The following is a 21001-nucleotide window of genomic DNA, read 5'->3' as shown; positions in this document are numbered from 1 at the left end:
TTTACTTCGAAATTTGAGCACGAAGAACACAAAAGTGCAAATAGTCGGTTATAGTGAAAGCAATTAAACTCTCGACCGATTAAATAACGAATTAAATCCAAATAAATATATGCCGTTACATTATCAGGTCTCTATGATATCTTATTGTAAAATTTATGAACGCTGATAGATCTTTTCGTATTATTCGAATTTTCGGATAATCAAGCTTCTACTGCAGAAGAAATCACGTTTTATGGATACACCTCGTACTCGTGTCGCGAGTACGAATGAAATCGATGGAAAGTTTTTCACTTTGCACGAGTAATCAGCCTTGAAATCGTGGCCAATGAAACGACCCGCTAGGACATAGGAACCTGGTCCTTCCGCGGCCTGTTAGATATAGATAGGTACGTTTCCTTTTCCAGGTTACGTTTCTTACGTCCATTGACCGTGCACACTCCTCCGACGATAATAAAGAAAATAGAGGGCGGAAGGTGGCCTCTCTATACGTCCAGCCAACTGCTCCAGTTCGCTTTCGAATCGGCCGCGATATTGGATCCCATCATTTTTCAGGGAAGTCGCGTCCCCCCTCGCGGCCACCGCAACCCTTCCTTCTTTTCTTGTTGCGCGCACCGCCGATTCCAGATTTTCCCTTTCCATCGTCCACCATTATTTCTATCCGCTCAATGGAACATGAATCCTATGTTTTTATATAAGCCGCGCCTGAGAGATTGCACTGCAGAAATGGCATTTACTATCGTTGGATACACCGTCTTTTTGTCCACTTCTCTTTCTCGTTTCTTATCGTTGCTTCTTGGGATATTTTGAGGATTGGATTCTCACCATAATTAGTTGAAGCTGTTATGCTCCGCTAAAACGTCGCGTTAACATTTCATTTCATTTGTAATTTCGTTGAATTTATTTCCACGATCGAATTTCGCTTTTTTTTTTCTTTCTTCTTTTTTGAAGGACAGAAATTCCTATTAATTTCCAGACGGTTCGCTATTTAATTATTTAGCGTTCTATCAGCGTGTAGATTCAGGAAACAACGATATAATATGCGTGCAGCACAGTTTTAACGAATCTACTTTGTGGAACCTCTTTGTTCTCTGCTTTCGTGTCAAAAATTAATGAATTAAATATTAATCTCTGGGGTGATCAGTGAGATTCTTTTACGAAAAAAATTTCGATGAAATATAATTGTGTTTTAGATCAGAAATCGTTTGGAATTTGACTGCCTTTTGAATTTTAACGTTCTGGTCTCTTTGAATAATTGTAACGTTATTTTTAATTGATTTAATGCAATTTAAACAAGAACACGTGTAAATAAAGAGACAGTACTTTGAATTGGATAATGTAAAAGTCCATTTTAATCGAACCAACCTGTTAATTATCGTTGTCGAACGCAATCAAACTGTGCGCCGCGAGGTAAAGTTTTAACTTTAAAAGTCAATTTACTCGACGATGTTAAAGGCGTAATAGCGTTGAACGTAAACTTAAAACGACCATTTAGCCTTAATTAACTCGACTATTTTTTAACGTAACCTTTAACACAACAGAAAAAATATAATCTGTTCGTAATAACAGATTATCGTATCAGCAATACGCAAAGTGTATAATTTGCCATTCTCTACGAGAAGAAATATTCCTAATGCATAAGGTTTCTTCCTAAGAAAATCTGAAAGTAAAATCATTCTCTAACGAGTTTTTAATATTCCCATGAAAATGTGTCAGATAGTCGGAACAACGCTTTAAAAACCGTATATACGCCAGTAAAACCGAAACATTTCTTCAAGTTCGTTATTCATCGCGCTCTTCAAAATTTACAATGAATATATGTAGTTTGCATTTACAGGATTCAGCTTTTAAGGCTCACTTTTCGATCCAACGTGTTACCACTGCTACCGTTTTATTTGCCATCGGAGAATAGTTTTATTTGCAACTGTTCTTTTTTAAACCGTTCCATTAGAGTAACTTTCACGATGCAACGTTGTAGTTGCAGCGATCTTCCAACGAGAGCTGTAGACGAAACGAAAACATTTCACCAAAATGAATGTTTCCAAGGCTGATTCAACTGGCCTATTAACGGGGTATCGGTAAGCTCGGTCGTTCCCTTCGCTGTTGGAACGCACGGTCGAGGTTCGAGCTGGCCGTGAGAAGAAGGCGAACGGAAGGAAGGTTGGCAGCGTGCTCGAACGTGAAGGGAAGGAAGCGAGCGAAGCGAGTGGAGGGAGAAGATGGCGCACGGCAGGCGCGTGGCTCCCACGGGTCGCCTCGAGCCTCCGCTGGACCTTGAGAGGGAGATAGTCGAGCACCGGTCTCGAATACGCATGCTGTGATCGAAATTCCCGTCTCAGACCGGTTGCTTCCGCGATCGTCTCTGAAAGCCATCGTACTCCACGAGCAAAATTGAATGTCCGCGCGAAGAGAGAGAAATTAATCTGTCTGGTAATAGATTTTTAAAACGCTGCAATAGAAAACTTTGATCTATCGATAAGACTTTAAAAACATTTTTATATATACGTAGATTATTTTAATTATATTTTTTCGGTGATATCTTTTCTCTTCGACGATATCACGATTATTCTCTTCGGTTTTCCAAATTCACGATTTTTGTTTCGAATATTTTTCCGAAAGCTCTAAATCGACGAGGTTTACAGACTTTCGTTCTATCATGGTTTATCATGATTTATCCGATAATAATCTGAGTCAATGTGGAACTATTTCTTGGTTATTTCGTGGTATCCAATGTCGCTTGAGTCCTGTGGCATCGTGATCCTAATTCAGATATGATACACTTTCTACTTCATTTATTTCAAATGTTTTCAACGAGCTTTAAATTAATGAAACTTGCAAACGTTTACTATGCTACTTTTTTAAATCGTTTCTCTGATAATGTGGATCAATGTAAAACCATTCCTTGGTCATTCTATTGTATCTATCGTTGGTTGAATCCTGACTCGAATTCAGGTACTTGGTAAGTTTCTTCGAGTTTTCTATTTCGTTTATTCCCAATGTTTTACAACAACCATTAAATCCACGAACTTTACAAACTTTCACCATGTAATTCCTTAAATAGTTTCTCCGATAATCTAAATCGATATAGAACCATTTCTTGGCTGTCTTGTTGTATCTATCGTTACTCTTCAATCCTACGATACTACGATTGAAATTCAGGTATCAGGACCCGCTATTCTGATCGAACACTTCTCGTTAGAATAAAAGTCGATCCCTTAAAGATCGTTGAAACGATAGTCGATCGCTAAGAAAGTGAAGTGGATTTTAATGGCAGCAGATAACAAATCAGTACGGTAGCAATGTTAGCGCGCAGCTAATTGCCAAATTGGGGAAGGAAGAGCGGGCAAAGAATGCGGCAAAGGAGCCGGGCCGAGGGAACCGCCGTAAAGGTCGAGGCTAATTACTTTATCCGGACGTGCAGGCTAATGGACGTACGAAAGGTTAATGATCGTCGACGCCGAAACGGATGGATCCCTTCGAGAGGCCGTTTAGTCGATTCTTTCTCGAACTCGCGTGAGCCTCCGTTATTAAATATCGCTGCTCCTCTTCGATTTCTAAACTTTTCCCAACTTGCTCCGTGAGAAAATTCGCCCTTCAATCCGATTTTATAGCTCGTCAACAGAAACCAACTGGCGAAAGTTCCACTCGACGGATCTCCGGATTTATGAATTTTCACTTGATATTTTATGCATATCCGTAGAACAGAGTGGCTTAGGAAAGTTTTTATCGTTTGTTCGTGGACGTTTCGTCGAAAACCGTGGCTTTTCTCCTGCCAGGACGGATTAATGGACAACGTTGGAGTACCAAGCGTTGAAATGATTAAAAATTCAAAGATGCCTTTCTGAAACATTTTGTTCGACCGACTTTAACGAAACTACAGTCGATGGAACGGTTAATAATGAATTTCTGATGTTGTCTTTTGTCTCAGCGGCAGATGTACAAAGTATACAGAAATACGAAGATAATTTTACATTCCAAGTACATCGTCGCGGTTCTTCTGCACAGAATCGATCTAACGTTGCTACGAAAAATTTACGATTTCAATGCGCTGATGCATTTCGTTTGTATAACAGCAACAATTTGAATAATAAAACAAGTAAAGTTCTACGAGTAAGTGAGGTTTACGAGTTACAAGTCAATTAACTGACCTAATCGTAAAATGGTAAAATTGTGAATTCCAACAAGATACGACAGAAGTCCACAAAGTCCAACTTGTCCTTGTCGTGTGGATTCATTAGCGTTGATATTTAATGGACGATTCTACGACAGAACCCTTGCACGGGAATGTCTGAAACGCTGCAACGAAATTCGAAGCCACCTGCAATAGACAATAATAAATATACGCAGACGCTCGAATAACAGGCGAGCAAAGAGGATCAAACGTCCTAACCGTTTCTTACAAAAATACTAAGAAATAAGCTGAGGTTTCTCTTGTTTATTGGCGGAGCTCGACTCGAAGCCAGCGTCGAGATAAGATCGGGAAGAGGAACGAGAAAACTGAAGGATTCCCGAGGACATCCATTTATCCGTCTTTATGAAACGCGAGGATGGAAGAGGAAAGAGAAAAAGAGACGCGGCGCCGCAAAGGGATCAAACAGCGTCGATCCAGGAAACTCAGTCCTTTGCCTTTTCTCTCGGCCTCCATTTCTTTCGTCAGCTTCGCCTTGTCTGGTCTTTCGAAGGCCACTTTTCATTGCTTTGTTCGTTGCACGATCGTTGCAGCCGGCACTGTTGAAATAACGTGACAGGTTAATTGAAAGCTTGTTTTGCCGACGGAATTTCATTTTAACGAAGTCGAACACCTCGTAGAAATATATCGATCCATCGAGCCGGCTTTCCGTCCGTTCGAGAAGCGCGAACGAGGCATTAAACGACCGATCGTACGATCCGGCGAACTATGGCTGGCTATGTGGACCAATAACGCCTCTGCGAGAGGAGGGAGACCAGTCACCAAGGGATCTTATGGAATTGGGAAAAATTACGATTCTGCAAATGAAATTCAAAACGGGACGTTTCGATGCGACCGCGATCCGAAATTGTTCGCCCGCTTGAAATACGAGTCGGTTATCTGGCGAGTAACCTGGTCGCGTTGAATACGAATAGAAATCCGCGATCTTCCACATTTTAATTCTTTACACAATTTATTTTAGAAGCGTCACCGACAGCAGACGCGTATCGGATTCCTGTTACCTCACCGAAATTATCGTTCGACGACAGCTGGTAATTTATTCGCGGCCAGTGGATTTAAGACACTGCAACTTTTACGACTGCGCGAGAATTATTTTAAGTCACTCGATTAGACGAGTGTGGTTGAGAAAGACGAAATGATAGATTTTTAATGCAGCTCTGAAAATACTTCCGAGAAAATGACTACGTTTGTACGAAGCTGAGCAGCAACGTCGAAATGAAACAAAGAAAGCTTTGCCTCTTTAGTATTTCGAATAAGAGACAGCGAGCTACGTTTCATGCTAGAAACTGAAAAAGTTGTAAATAGGAAGAGAGAAAGAGAAGTCGCGCGTTAAACGACACGAAGAAAACAGCGGAATGTATACGAAATACAATGGAGGATCGTTCAAACGTTTGTTCTACCAATAATACACTGTGACAATTTGACGATCTTCGAACTAATATTTTCAAGGTACAAGTAGCTTCTCGGAGCAACGTAGATTAATAACGATTAGCAGGGAACAAAGAGAAAACGAATTTCAAACGCATATCGCGCGATCTACGGTAAAATTAACTGGAATATAATTATACAATCATAAATATTGCACGACCAAAGACCGAAACCTCCCAGACGATGTAACCAACGCTCTCGCAGTAACACAGACGTTATTAGCTAACGTGCAAAAAGGATACGTTGAGCCGAAATGCCCAACAAAATCCCTTTAAATTACACAGGACAGCTAACTGAAAACTACACGTATATTAAAGCCAAAAGAAGAAATCTGAAGCAAGAGGTGAATATTCCTGCTTTTCGCAAGAGCGATAGAGATAGATGCGTGGAAGAGGGGGCTGGAAGGCCATGTGGGTGGTCAATGGGCGATCCACGGTCCTCTGTATGAGATCTTTATGGTTTACGGTCGTATCTACCTATATGGTCGTAGTACAGTCGTGCATACCTGCCTACATTCGTATAACTCGACGACAGAGTTGGACAGAGATGGAAACTAAAAGGGGTTAGGAGGTGGAAGAGGGCGAAATCAAGGTGGGCAGAGATCTTTGTTGGCTTCGAGCGGCCGTATCGTCGAGTATTCGAGATCACCTTTGACCCATCCCCGTGTCTCTTCCATTCTCGTCTCTTTTCCTCTTTGCGCTCATCCTCTTTCGTTTCCTCGATCACGGTTTGCCTCTTCTTCCTCGTTGCGCTAGACGAATACATTTCGCCGATGATCGCGCTGCCGATATCAATAATTACAGTCTGCGAAATCCGCGTACGCTTCTTCCTCCTCCTCCTCCTCCTCTTCTTCTTCTTCTTCGTCTTCTTGTTCCTCTTTGTCTTTCTAGTTTGTTTCTCTTGGCTCTCTTGGTTCTATCGATGTATTGTACCGGCAAGAGTCTTCCCCGGAGAAGGCGTTGGAAAGAATGGCCGGGCTCCGGGCCAACGATGTCGTTTCGCACGCTTTAGCATTCCTTCTTTGTCGACGTTGCCGCGTATTTGCTAAATTAGAGAGAAAACGTTTAGAGGTATTCAACTTGAATCCAACGACCAGGGGTGCATCGTGTTATTTCATTGCAAATTCATAGGAAACGTGTTTCGGTGGTCTGCCGTACCCGGCCACCTTTCTCGAATTATCTTCCTTAGCACGGCGAGAGTTGGAATTCGCATCGTATAGAATAAATTGAGTCTGTGACGTTCAATTTGTTTCACGGCAGCGACTGCGTTCGTTTTCTACCGATTTAGTTTGCCCCGATTGTTTTTGCACTCCACGTGCTCCGTGCTCTGTGTCAGAATGTTAATGTCGGAGCACGAGTTAATTCGTCACACGGCTGACCGCCTTCGACCTACCTAATTATTTATTTCCTTGGAATTCTTTCGATATTTCAAATAAATCGGGATAGAATAGATAAACAGATAGATTTGTTACAATTCTTTTTGCATCATTTTATCGCAATGAATATCCGTATTAGTCGCGATTGTAATCGAGCAGATCAAAGTTGTTCCCTTTGTCTACATTTTAATTTCCTATTTGATCAGTTTCTGTATTCTGCTTTTCTTTCTGTTAGTTTCCTCGTTTCGTTAAATGTACGATTAAGGATGTAAATGTACGATTAACGTTCGACTCCCTAAAACCGAACGACTCTCATAAATTCACTTCTCCACGAAGACAGTACAGGGTAGAAATTTGATTGTTAAATAAATATATACAGTGGCTAGAAAAAAGTATCTGTACAACCATTGCATTTAATATATTTGCGTTTATATACTGACTAATTAAGTCCGAGTACGTTGAGTTTCACATCGTTTCGTAGTACGTTCACGTGGCTATAAAAATCGAATATATACGATAAGAATAAAATGTGTGATAAAACTTGTGGAAGCTGATAACAAAAAACGCTTCGTTGAAAATAAAGGGCATGTACAAGTAAGTTTACCCGCTACACTTCTCTCGCTGTATTATCCGGAATTTCGCTCATTAATGAACATTTCCTTCGACGAAATGAGAAACGAATAATAAAAAACCTCATCGCGCAACTTGGTTGAAAGAACGAGGACAAAAGTTCTATCTGGCGCCTTAAAAATTTCGCGCTGTGAAATGAATAAATATTCGTCAAGCCGTATATTTTCATGTATCTCGTCGAGTTTTATCATTCCAGGCAGAAAGGTTTACCCGTCTGGTAATAGAAAGAGGCCTCACGCGTTGGACAAATTAAGCACCGGCGGCGCGGTTGCCTCTTTAATGAGACAGTCGCGCCGCGAATATTTTTTTTCCACGGCGGTGGAGTGTCAGTTGACGGCAGGTGTAATTATAGTGGCAAGAGGGAAAGGAATTGTCGTTTCGTTCCTAATCGTAAGCGCATCCATGGTCGTGTAATCGACAAAGACTTGGCTTGGTCTCGCGGCGCTGCCTTCGTTAATTGCGTTTCGTTTGTCGCGCTTAAGAAACACCTTTCTTCCTCCTTTTATTTTTTACCGAGCTAATTACGCTTGACGCGATCGCCTGTTTGGGAGGGTCACACCGCCGAATGACTAAGCAGAAGAAGCTTCGTTCGCTCTAACGTGCTTTCGCTTCAAGATGAATTTCCTCTGACTGTCCGGTCGCGAATAAAATTTGTCTGCATATCTACGCGACGACGATCTAGGCGGATAGCTTTCTATAATGCAAGAATCAATCCAGCTACGTGTGCTTGTGTCGTACGTATAAATATAGCGTTCTTGCGTCGAACAATAAAGTTTAATGGAAGATTTTCTGCCTTTTCATTTATTTATACTGTCAGTTATTTTTAGACCTTGAATATTGATTATCATTTTTATAATGGATAGTATACATTGCGCGATATGTCGTAATATAAATGGCATTCTTGCGTGGAACGATAAGGTTTGATGAAAAATTGTCTTCCTTTTCATTTTGTTCATTTTATGAGACGTGTATTTAGATTTTGAATATTGGTTATGATTTTTGCAATTAATATTGCAAGTTGCACGATATGTCGTAATAATGGCATTCTTGTGCGGAACGATAAGGTTTAACGAAATTCCTCTTCCTTTTTGTTTCTCAATTTTGTTACGTGTATTTAGACTTTGAACATTGGTTATGATTTTTGCAATTAATATTTGCAATTAATATTAATATTAATATAATAAGTTGTACGATATGCCGTAGCATAAATGGCACTCTTGTACGGAACAATAAGGTTTAACGAAATTTCTCTTCCTCTTTGTTTCTCAATTTTGTTACGTGTATTTAGACTTTGAACATTGGTTATGATTTTTACAATTAATATTTGCAATTAATATTAATATTAATATAATAAGTTATACGATATGTCGCAGTATAAATAGCATTCTTGTACGGAACAATAAGGTGTAACGAAATTTCTCTTTCTCTTTGTTTCTCAATTTTGCGACTTGTATTTAGATTTTGAATATTGATTATGATTTTTATAATGGATAGTATAAATTGCGTGATATGTTGTAATATAAATGGTATTCTTGTGCGGAACGATAAGGTTCGATGAAAAATTTTCTTCCTCCTCATTTGTTTACTTTATGTGACGTGTTTAGACTTTGAACATTGGTTATGATTTTTACATATTGCAAGTTCCACGACATGTCGTAGTATAAGTGGCATTCTTGTACGGAACGATAAGGTTTAACAACAATTTCTCTTCCTCTTCGTTTCTCGATTTTGTTACGTGTATTTAAATTTTGAATATTGGCTATGATTTTTGTAATTTGTAGTCGCGAAACAAAAAGGTTTAAGGTTTTCTTAAGGTGTAAAATTGTCCGTATTTCTACTTTTTCATCTCGTAGAATGTATATGAACTTCGAATGTTGTTTACGATTCTTCCGATAGAAACTATAAATTGTATGATAAGTTCCAGCGTTTAAACGTTTTTTATATCGAGCAATAAGATTTAATGGAAAATCGCCAGCCTCATTTTGTTATCTTCTCATCTTACGAGATATACCTGGACCTTGAACATTGTTTATGATCTTTTTGATAGATATTACAAATTGTTTGATATGATCGTAAGAAAAATCCAAGACGTAAACAAAGAACAATACTTCCGGAACAAATATATCCCGATATTCGTGCGGTGTTCGGACTTCAGCATCTTACGTGAAATTTGTTGGGCAAAATGTCGCTAGTATACGTCGTAAGTTTGAAAATAGCGCCACCTTCGGAGAGCGTTAACGCTGTTAACTGGAGGCGTAAAGTTAGCCCCATAAAACGTGCGTTACTCTTTTTACGCGTGACGATATCGCGGATGAAAAATAACACGAACGCGTAAAAAAAAAAAAACGCGGGAATAACCTAGGCAGGATTTACGCGAACGCAGGCTGCGAGTTCCAAAGTTACACAAGGGAGAAATTGCAATTGTTATTAGCCTCTTAACCATCCGCGAAAGGATAATGCATTTAGCCATGGCTGTCTGTTGTAGCCAGTCGAGGTTGCGCGCTTTTGTGACCGCGAAACAAAAACTGCAACCATTATTCGCCAACGTTGTAATAGTTTTATATGCAGAAACGATTATTCGGCGCAGAATTTATACGGCTTCTCCCTTTGTTTTTCGTCGAAAAACACGGTAATATAACGCTGAGCTAACAATGAAACGAAATTCGTTTGTTCGGTTGTCAATGTCGATTCTCAAGCGATTGAAACTGTCATTTTTGCCGTGTTGTAAGTTATTTACTGTTTAATGTAAACTTTGGAAAAGCTCGGAGAATAATTAAATCTTCGTGTTTTCACAGAGTACGTACCAATACGATAACAATGAAACGATTGGAAATATTATTTTTATCGCGATTCGTTATTAACAATTTGATGTCGATTCTTAGGTATACTAAAACACTGTTAAAAATGAATTCTTTATTCGCGTAAAGTGTACCGTTTTGAGTTAATTGACACGCTTTAGATCTGTTGATTCTTGCTGATTCAAATTAATTTTTTACGAGTAATTCCAAGCAGCTTCCAAGTAACTGTTGACGTGAACATAAAGTCACAGTTCTTAACACTCGTTGAATAAATAACGAAGCACCGGAAACTAATTTCAAACTTGAGATACTGTTCTACATTTTTAATTCCAGCTTCTTACATATTAATATCCTATACATATACGATGGGTGGATGCGTGCTTCTCGAGAAATTACTTGTATTATTATTTATATAGACGAACGATTACAATATTAATATAAATGATTCAGACATGAATTATCTTCTGCGAATTATTTGGAATAATTATCAAGGCAATATTTCTCTTACATAAAAGATAACAATTATATTCCTCTCTTGTTATGGATTCTTACAAATGACTCACGTTGCAAAGAGAAAAGAAAAGAATGGAGAAAAAATCATGAGATCGAAACTGATATCATTTCTTCCCACAGAACAATTCTCCGGTTGCTGAACGGCGTGGTCAACGAAGGCCATTGTAACATGATTGTAACGTTAATCGAGTGATGGATGATTCTCGTAATTATGACTCCGCGTCATTAAACGAAGCACTTTTTTTTTACGTAATAAGGTCTTGAGGACAGGAAATCTTTAAAAGAATAATCTTTCGTTGTACGAAATTTGTATATCTTCTACATAAAGTTAAAATATTTCTTGACATTGTCCATTACATTGTCTATTTGTTTAACTTTGTTCGTTCACTTTTAAATATAACAAGTCTCATAGGGATATTAACAAGTTAAAAGAGTGTACGAAGAAAATTCACGAAATTTCGAAGACATCTCCTAATAATATTATCCACATTTGGTGAGGACATCTGTCAATTATAATTAGCTTCTACGTCTGTGTCTTGATGAAAATAATTTTCATGAGACGTTTAATTGTAAAACCAATAATATCATCAGACGGATTATAAATAAATTACAGTATCCGGACCGATTTTAGCACAGTCAATTCCAATGCTCCAAGCGATCACGGCTTAACTGTCCGCAAAGTAACATAACCGAAACCTAATCCAGTATTTACGATTCAAATGAATAGAATAAGCCATAAAATAGGTTAAGAGCACCAAATTAAAATTTTAAAAAACAAAATTTTATCGACAAGATCCACGAGGACGTCACGCATCAACAGGTAGAGCGAAATTTTTCACTCCTTATTTCCGTGAAAAACGACCCTCGTCTTGGACTTCAGTTGACCTGAAAAACCCGCGAAGAGTGTCATTCGAGTCGAATACTTTGCAGTTCGGATAGTAAATTATTTTAGTTGTCGGAGACAGCAAACATTCTTATTACTTTAAACAATAACAATGTCAGAATGTCGTTGAAATTATTTTAACTCTTTATTCTCCATCCGCAAGTGCCTGTTATATCTTGTTAATCGGTAACATTATTTTGGACGTTAGTATGCAAATTTCGTTTAAATTACGTTGCATTTACCGTTCTTACATTTGCCCACAATTAAATTTACATTCCTACACCCGGCATACTCCGAGCGACTAATTTTGCAGCAATATAATCCTTGCTAATGGCAGTGTTTCACGATGAGGGAGGTACTCCTTCCTTAATTAAAAATTTAGAAAGCAACTAATTTAATTAAAAGACAATATCACGGTGTTTTAGCGTTTTAATCGTTCCCAACTGCACTTTGAAATATAATCGCTGGATTTGTACCTTGATGAGTTGAATAAATAAGACCATAAATTAAATTTAAACAGTATATACTATAACAGCAGTAGGCAGGTAGATAGACATGCGATCTTGAACTAAAGAATCTGTTTTATCTAGCGTTTATTTTATTTTAGAAAAAAAAAAAAAGAAAATAGAAAACCTCATTCATACCGAGTACTTCCTTGCGTTATTAGTAGACTGTGTGATGTTCAAGTATTTAAGTGCATATTTTTACAAACCTACTTAAAGAGATGAAACTGAAACAGAAATTCACTTCACCCGCTAAATATCACAACAAGCCTATTATACTTTGAATGTTTAATTTTGGATTTTAAATTCCCTATAAATATTCGTGTAAACCGACAGTTTGATCACTAATGAAACGAATCTTTTAATTGAAAATAATTGGGAATGCTTCAAGAGCTGCAAGGTAAACCTCGCTACGTCCATCCTATCGTTCCATTATTATCTTTCTTTTTTTCTCTCCACACAGTCTTCTTAATTATACTTCGCTTATCACTCGTGAAACGCGCCAATACGATGAAAACAGGATTTACTCGTATCATCGATTCACGACCAAAGAAACCTTGAGTGGCCAATTATTTTCACACCTAAACTAACCCGAGTCACATCGAATCCAGGCAAACGACTAATTACGGCACAATATCGTCGATTGGTTCACTCCACCCTCCGTAAAAGCTTTCCATGCCATCCTATGATAACATCGAACCATAACACATCGACGGTCTACTGGACTCGCCTAATTGCGTGCGACTCTTTTCCACGAGATTTTCTGTTTTTTTTCCTTTTTTTTTTTTTTTTTTTTTTTTGGTAGAAGGGCATCCAAACAGCTGGACGGGCAATTCGTCGTCTCGTGGGCATCGATCCATCTGTCCAATGCATCGCGACATCCGACACTGCGACGTTTGAATAGAAGCCATTGTACCGCGACATTGTAACGACTCGATCGAACCAGTATCGTAACGGTCGAACGACTTCGCAATGCCGGCGACTACCGCGAGAAATTGTTTCTCAAAGTAGTTCGCACAGGTGGTGCCGGATGATTCGCTCTTGCTTCCAGACATTTCTATTCTCCTCCGTCTTTCCCCTCGGCCGCCCTTTCCTCTTCAACAGCCCTCCGGCTCCCTCGACACGTTTTGCGATCCTTCCTTGTTCTCACCATTGTTTCGAGTTATACCAGTCGAACTTGAATCTTTCATGTCGAACGCTGAAAAGCGGATGGAATTTTTTATCACACTCCTTCGGGAACAAAAGCTTCCGAATTCGGTTCGGTTTAGGTGCAACACGTGTAGTTGGATTTCCGTTCGTTTCAGTTGGTTCGTTCGTTGATCCCTGTTGAGCGTTGTGTTTTAGTTCAGCCACCGTAAATAAGCGTAATTAAACGGCGGATATTTATGCGAATTCATGGTTTTCAGCATTCATAATTAAGGAAATAGAATCTGCGTAGAAAAATTGTTTTCTCTGTTATCAAGTACTATGAACGGCGCTGCACTTTGCATATTTTATATATTACTTCGTATCACGTGTATCCTGTACAATTCTTCATTTACAAATTTCCTATGAACGCGTAGAAACCCGCCGTCTAATTGTAATTAGTAGAGCGCGAATTTTCACGTATTTACGTGTATTGTGTGTTGACGGGTTAATCGAAGGGTGTAAAAATGCACAGAGAGCGCGTGATATACAAAAATATATAAAACACGTATAAAAAGTGTATAAAAGTCGATAGATGAAACAAATCGAGGCGTTGCTCTTCTATTTGTGCCTCATAGCAATATGAATTTGCATAGGTGAGTTATTCTACGTTCAGTGTGATCTACTTTGCATCGAACGTGTTAAGGAAATAAGAGTAAAGTTATTATTTTGTTGATATTAATTATTTTCGATAATATTACAAGCCTCTACTTTGGATATTTTTTACATTTTTGCACGTTATGTAAATTTGGCAAATCTTTGTAAATTTAATACTATGAAAATGAAATGTAGATCGCAAGGCGCTTTCTTGGCAGAAAAGAACACGTGTAAATGCTTTTCGTACGTACTGTATAAAATATACTGTATAAAATATGACTATCCATCCTTCAAGTTGCATTCTAAAAGCAAATTGACAGTGTCTTTCTTCCTTTCCAATTTTTTACCATTTTTTTATCCTCGTCACGATCACACTTATTATAAGTTTGCAGTTGGTTGGGCAAGCTCGATGAAATTTTTCAAGTCGAAGTTTACGAGCAACTTGACTCTGTACCTCGTAGTAGTTTCAACCCGTAGTCCGCTGTTCTTTCGTCCTTGATAGAAACGACAAGCTTATCGTCTTCTAAGAAAAGTTATATCGATTCCTCTGTCTCTCTGTATTTTCTGATTGAAAATTTACGACACGTGTGAAAAACGTTACTGCAGAAATTATTGCTAACAGAGAAATAATTTGAAATAATAATAAGAAATAATTTGCTAACGGTTGCTTAAGTTTCTCTCAATCTCGAGCAAATAATCCGAAATTACCTTTGATTTCATTTTAATTTATAAAAAAGAAGAAAAAGAAAAAATACCTAACTCGCGTTTTCGGTTAAGAAAATAAATCTCGCATATTTATCGTTTGCGATAAAATTATATCGTGTCGTTAAATATATTATATCTGCAAAAGTACCGAGTTATTGTAAACAATTAGCGGTGAACATTTGCTTTGTTTCAACCCGCTCTAACGAACGTATTAGTATAATTTTTGTACAACTTAAGTAACACGAAGATTATAGCACTGAAACATTCGCGCGATTATTTCAGTTGTCTTTTAAAACATTTAAAAGAGTATTTACGTGTTCCACGTTGGGAAACTGTTCATTCGTGAAAAATGCGGGATGACACGAGCAACGTTTAATATTGTCCCGTAATGCGGGTACTTGCGATGGACATAGTATACCCTAAAAAAAGGGGAGGGGGAGATAAAACTGGTACAGTTGCAAAGTCCGGGCGTACCTAAAAGCAGGCCATTTTTGTCGCAAGCTCTCTTCTCTGAAAAGAGACGAGTCATCCGTTTTATGTGGACGGTATGTGGCAGTCGCAGATTCGGACGCGAAAGTACAGAAGCGAAAAATTAGAGTGCATTACCCTGGAAAAATTTACAAAAGCGTCGAATAACTCCTGCCAACGAAATCCTCGTTAATCAGGCGTAAATTAGATCCTACAGAAACCATTACGATATAGGTTCGAGTTAATTGTGAAATTACGTTGACGTGACGGAAGTACGTGTAGGCTGTTGCTATTTAAATTCGATTCTATAATGATCTCCGATAATTAATTCGTTGTACGTAGTTTCCGAAATTTTTAATTTGACAAACTGTTAGAATTTTATTAAATCCACTCGCACGACGTTTATTTTAATTTACTAATTGGAGAGGGAGACGCGGAAACGATCGTAACGCACAGGTGCAAAAATATAACATATTTCAATCGTAATCCCTATATGTATACGTTTATAAATTGATTTCGAGTGTGAATAATACAAACACGATACTCAAAGTTACAGTGTTAATAAATTTCGAAATATTTTATGTGGCACGTTGAACACGTACATAAAAGCTTCCATCGATAATGTTCAAATATTTTCATAACCCAGTGTATTTACACGAACATTATACGATCTATCCTACGCGTTTACCAATAAAATTCACAATCACGAATAATTCCACGGCAATCGGAAGCAATCGATCTCTAACATACAGCAACGTGTCGCATCAACGACATATCAGTGAAATAAAATTAGATTTTATTCGTTTCGGGAAAATTCCTACCAACGAAACCGTGCAAACTCTCCGTTAAACGTGTCAAAAATAAGCGTTCAAGTGTATGTAAATATTTATTATATATAAATTCGTAAATCTCAATGCTGTATTGGCAAGTATCGAGCAAGTTGTCGCAACCAACGTAACACTCTGCCGTTCCAGTCAAACAAGTTACTCAAAATCAATTAAACATGGAATATAAAACACGAACGACAACGCTAAAACGAAACTCTCGATACAGTGGTCATTAAAATCGCGAAGATTATATGGAATTGGAATTTAAAAGAGCAGATCCCCGCTGCTAATAAGCTAATGCAGGCCGCCCTTTTTGGTTTCGTTTGCTTTGCAGCTTCCTCAGCTAGTCGCAGCACGAGGCTTAATCGCGTACACAGCCGCGGTTTCTGCAGCTTTGCTACGTGTGTCGGCTGCGGTGTATACCTACTCATCGAAACTTGGCTGGCAAACGACTTTGCGGCTTGGCTAGATACCGCGCCCGGATAGATCGAGATATCTCTTTCCCGCTTTGCATGTGTATTCGATCGTTACCTTTACTGTTCAACGAGGAAACTTCGTTAACAGCAGTACGTGTAAGTCCCCTTTCGCTGTTTGTCGAATACGAAGCGCGTCTACGCGATCCTGGAAACCGCGATCGGCTGATGTTTTACGTTCTTACTTTTGAATTGGAGCCGCGTTAATTCAACAAGTTTCGCGCGACGCGGAGCAGCCTGACGGTTTTGCATAATTTAGCGCGAAGATCGAGATTTCCTTCCTTCTTTTCCGTGGGAAATTTCTTCGGGGATATTGACACAAGTTTTCATAGAACAGCGGTTATTCTTCGGGACGTGTCGAGATGATTGTACTCGGTACGCGAGTACAATTTGATGGATCGACGGAAGTTGTTTCGTAGGAATGATTAGTGGCAGGATTTGTTAGCTTTTGTGAGAAATTTGAAGTTGGAAAAACCACGTTGGTGCAATTTAATAGATTGCATTGAGATAAAAGAAATTCGTCTCGAATAAATGAGTAATATGGTATCGATGAAATGGTCACAAAAGAAAAAGATGATAAATGATTAGTGACAGAATTTATATGCATTTATGGGAAATTTGAAGCTGTAAAAATGTATAGTACGTTTTTGCAATGTTGCATTAACAAGAAAAGATAATAAGATTGCTGGGTTCCGAATAAATTGATTAGTAGTTAAGTAGCTAAGTAGTGAAGTTATTATATTATATAGGAAATTTCATTATTTAATTTCTGATATTTAATACGATACTTAGAAATAATATTAGATAATATTAGGCTGATACATACAAAACATCCTATATACAGAGTCTGACTTTGACCGTTTAATACTACTTATTGAATCATATACTATCATCACTTATCAACCGCATTAAAGAATCATGTCTTGGGTTGTCCCAAAAGTTTCTTTCATTTTACAAAGGAATAATATTTTATTCTATATATTTTTTTCTATTGGAACAAAATGGACCATACATAATTCAATAAATTAATATAAAAGAAGAAACATTGTACATCTCTTATTTTCTTATAAAACGAAAGAAACTTTCGAGACAACCTGATACATAGAATATTTAAGAGCTTTACTTTATAAATGATTATTTTAGAATCTGGATTCACTAAGAATTCCAACTCGTATTTGCATATATAAATAACTATCTTCTCTTGGTAGTTATTTCGTAAAATATAACTCGCAGGCAAAAATTTTAGTACGACACTCATGTATACTATCTACAACAGAGCGTAGTTGGTTTCTAGTGATTTGACAGTCGGTGTATTATGTATCGTATCTTTTGAATGACAGCAGAGCGAGAAATAAAAATCTGGAAAATACAAATTGACGAACGAGATTTGATTTCTATGAGAGCTATTGTTTGCGAACAGGAATCCTGCTGACAATAAATCATCGTAAAAATTGTCTTTCTTGTAAGTGCGAACGTTGTACAAATTTTTATTCTCATTCACACTAACGCAATATCTTGAAAAAGGCGTGATTTCAAATTCTACATCTATCTTTTTGCGCGTAATACTCCGAATAAATTAAATAAGCGAATATTTTCGTTACGATATCTTATCAACAGAATTAGATCTTTCGAAGATTCTTTAAAATGATTCCACGGCTCGAATCAAACAGGTTCGATTTTATTACAAGTTCTCTCATTTATTACGAGTACGTCAATATCCGGCGGAATGAAAATGATGAAACTATTCTGCGAACCTAACACAATAGAAAGCTTACCGGGTATTAAAGGGAAGAGGATCAGAAGCGAAAGAGCTTTTTTAATGAATCTCTGGTTCGCGTGGTAGGATTACCGCGTATCTGTACAGCTTAACGTTAAAGAGACAATATCGTTTTAATAAGTCAAAATTCATTTCGATCAACTTACTTCTGTCTACTGGCATTTCGAAATGATTAAACAAATCGCCAAACTGTTCGCGTCTTGTATCATAATATCCACAAATCTGCTATCTTTTAAACTCGTCTTTCTGTTAATTTTGTAATAAAACTGCAAACTGCTAATGTTTGTACAATAATTTTTTTCCATCTGTAAAACGTATTGGCAAAGTTTAGCGAGAAAAGAACTAGAACACCTATGTACTACGTACGTCTACGAATTTAAATAGTTAGAATTGGGAAGCATTTTATAATCGAAGTAATAGAAGGAAAATAAATACGTACATAGAATCGTATTTCCACTGGAATAAAAATCCGTATGAATTTTGCCAAAAGCAACTACGCAGCTGTAGCAATTGCAAAACTACAGAATAGTTTTATAGTTGTGGTCTGTCCTCCTCGGTTAAAATGTCTTAATCGTTCGTTCTTCGAGACATATTGAAATAAGTTTCCCATTCTGTAAAGTAAAATTATATTATATAGACCGTTACGAGACAACGACTGGATATTCTGAACCGAACGAAGAAAAGTATTCACGGAAGAATAATAAGACTCTACCATTTCCACGCGTGTCTTAAAACAGATAAGACACGTAAGTGTATTTTAATTAAACGAAAGGAAAGTGTCAACGAACGTTTTCTTTCCTTGAGCAATCGAACTCGCAAACGTCTATCGACGTAAAAACGATAATCGACGCTAAAAATTCTGAAAACCGTAACAGACGTAAGATCGTCGAATCGTTGACGCTGCTGCCGATACCCGGTTAATTGGTCGTTAGAGAGCAAACCTCGTGGCGTTGTCGATCGTCGGGCGACCGGCCCGGGATCGATGATATTTAAAGTAGCACGAAAAAGGAGGAAGCCGCGTAAAATATATACAAGAGGTTCGCTGCACGATTCTTATCGAGAAAGGGTTATGCCCCCGCGCGCGGTCGACGCGGTGCGGTCTCGGTCCCGTAGCCGAAGAAGAAAAACGCGATACGATCTCGTTCCGGCCAGCAGGTCGCTCCACAGAGCCCGTTCCTCTCTCGTAATTACGAAATTGCCTCTTTGAAAGATCCGCTCCGCGCTCCATTCTCTCTATTTTCTTTTCCATCGGCGTCGTTACCCACCGTTTCTCGCCATCCCTTCAGCCACCCTCTTCCCTCCGTTCGTTTCTTTCTTTTTCCTCGGCGTCATCGCGAAATCGGCAACGCATTATCCCATCCTCCCCCCCCTCGATTACCTTCCGCCCCTCTCCATGGCTCTTCCCTTCTCTTCTCTTCTTTTCTGCGCTCTTTTCTCTTCTCTTCTCGTCCATTCTTTCCTCTGTTCACCATCACTACCCAACTTAATACCAAAGATTCCTTCTCTCTCTCTGTCTCTCTCTGTCAACGTCTCTCCTCCCTTTCTTTCGTCGTTCCTTCTCACGCGTTTTTTCTCGTCGGACCATCGCGATCTTTGTTCAACGAGCGTCGGTGCCGCGTTTTACAGGAGGCTCCATCGTTCCAACTCTCTTTCTCTCTTTCTCTCTTTCTAGGGTTACCGCGATGGGTAATTTTAACGCCCGGCCAGCCTTGCCGAACGACTTCATCCAGCGGAACAGCAGGTCCGCGATCTGTGTCCGGAGACTCGATCCCCGTCAATTCACCATCGTTTATCCCCGTTGGCCGATTAAAGAAGCTGTCGACCGTTCGACGCGATTCCAATCGTCTGCTCTGCGCCAGGAATCGTGCCACCTCGGCGTCCGGGTACCAACCCCCTCGAGAGCTTCCGAATAAATGGACGCGTCGTGCGCCAACTTTCAACACCGGCATTGCCTGAATCCGTGGAAATGATGGGAGACGATGTCCGGAATAGAAATTCGGTTCCTCTTTGGTTACTTGTGATTTTTAATAAAATATTCAGAGGATAAGGCTATTGGCCTTTCACGTGAATTATAATTCAAGTTTTTATTTTTATCTGAATTACGATTCGGGTACTTATTTTTGTTACTATTTTTATGCGAATTGTAATTTAAGTTTGCATTTTTTTACGTTAATTATAATTCGCCGGACAGCGGATGTAATTTTGTAAATAATTTGAGCTATTTACTTGGTCTCTTTTCCATACACGTCGCCTTCTAATTTTAGATATTGACTACATGATCGTGAATTATCTATAATGGATAGAGTTTATTGACCGATTGTTGGTCATTTGATTTATTATTAATTATTATTGCAAGTTATATTTTTGTATCGTACAGATATATCTCTGCCTTGCTCTAACTTCGAACAATATAATTGTATTTAACGCGGTCTATTATACTAAAATCAATAGATTCTAATTAATTCGATCTAAATAAATATAGCCTCGAGTTCAATGAAATTCCACTTTAATGTTAACATTTCGATAAGGAAAAGAATCGTAAGACGAAGGAGCGAAGAGGGAAATTACGATATACATGTACCGTGAAAATTTATCTTCGCGTATCTATGTTCGTAACATGAAAACTACGAACAGAAAACAGGACAAGGAAGTT

At 38.4% G+C, this 21001-nt stretch overlaps 1 protein-coding gene and 1 long non-coding RNA gene across 3 annotated transcripts in view; both read left to right on the top strand.

Moving 5' to 3' along the window:
• Positions 1 to 21001, top strand: part of LOC132907363 (protein rhomboid) — a 500462-nt gene that overhangs the window by 140083 nt on the left and 339378 nt on the right. The gene's annotated exons all lie outside the window — the stretch shown is intronic.
• On the top strand, positions 973 to 20847 carry LOC132907366 (uncharacterized). The gene is made up of 2 exons (XR_009658158.1): positions 973 to 2427; positions 20021 to 20847. It is a non-coding gene; the product is annotated as an uncharacterized LOC132907366 (long non-coding RNA).

Source organism: Bombus pascuorum, chromosome 5, assembly GCF_905332965.1.
Source record: "Bombus pascuorum chromosome 5, iyBomPasc1.1, whole genome shotgun sequence".
NCBI classification, from domain to species: Eukaryota; Metazoa; Arthropoda; class Insecta; order Hymenoptera; family Apidae; genus Bombus; species Bombus pascuorum.
Note: the sequence above shows the minus strand (reverse complement) of the source record. Positions and strands in the feature narration are given on the sequence as shown.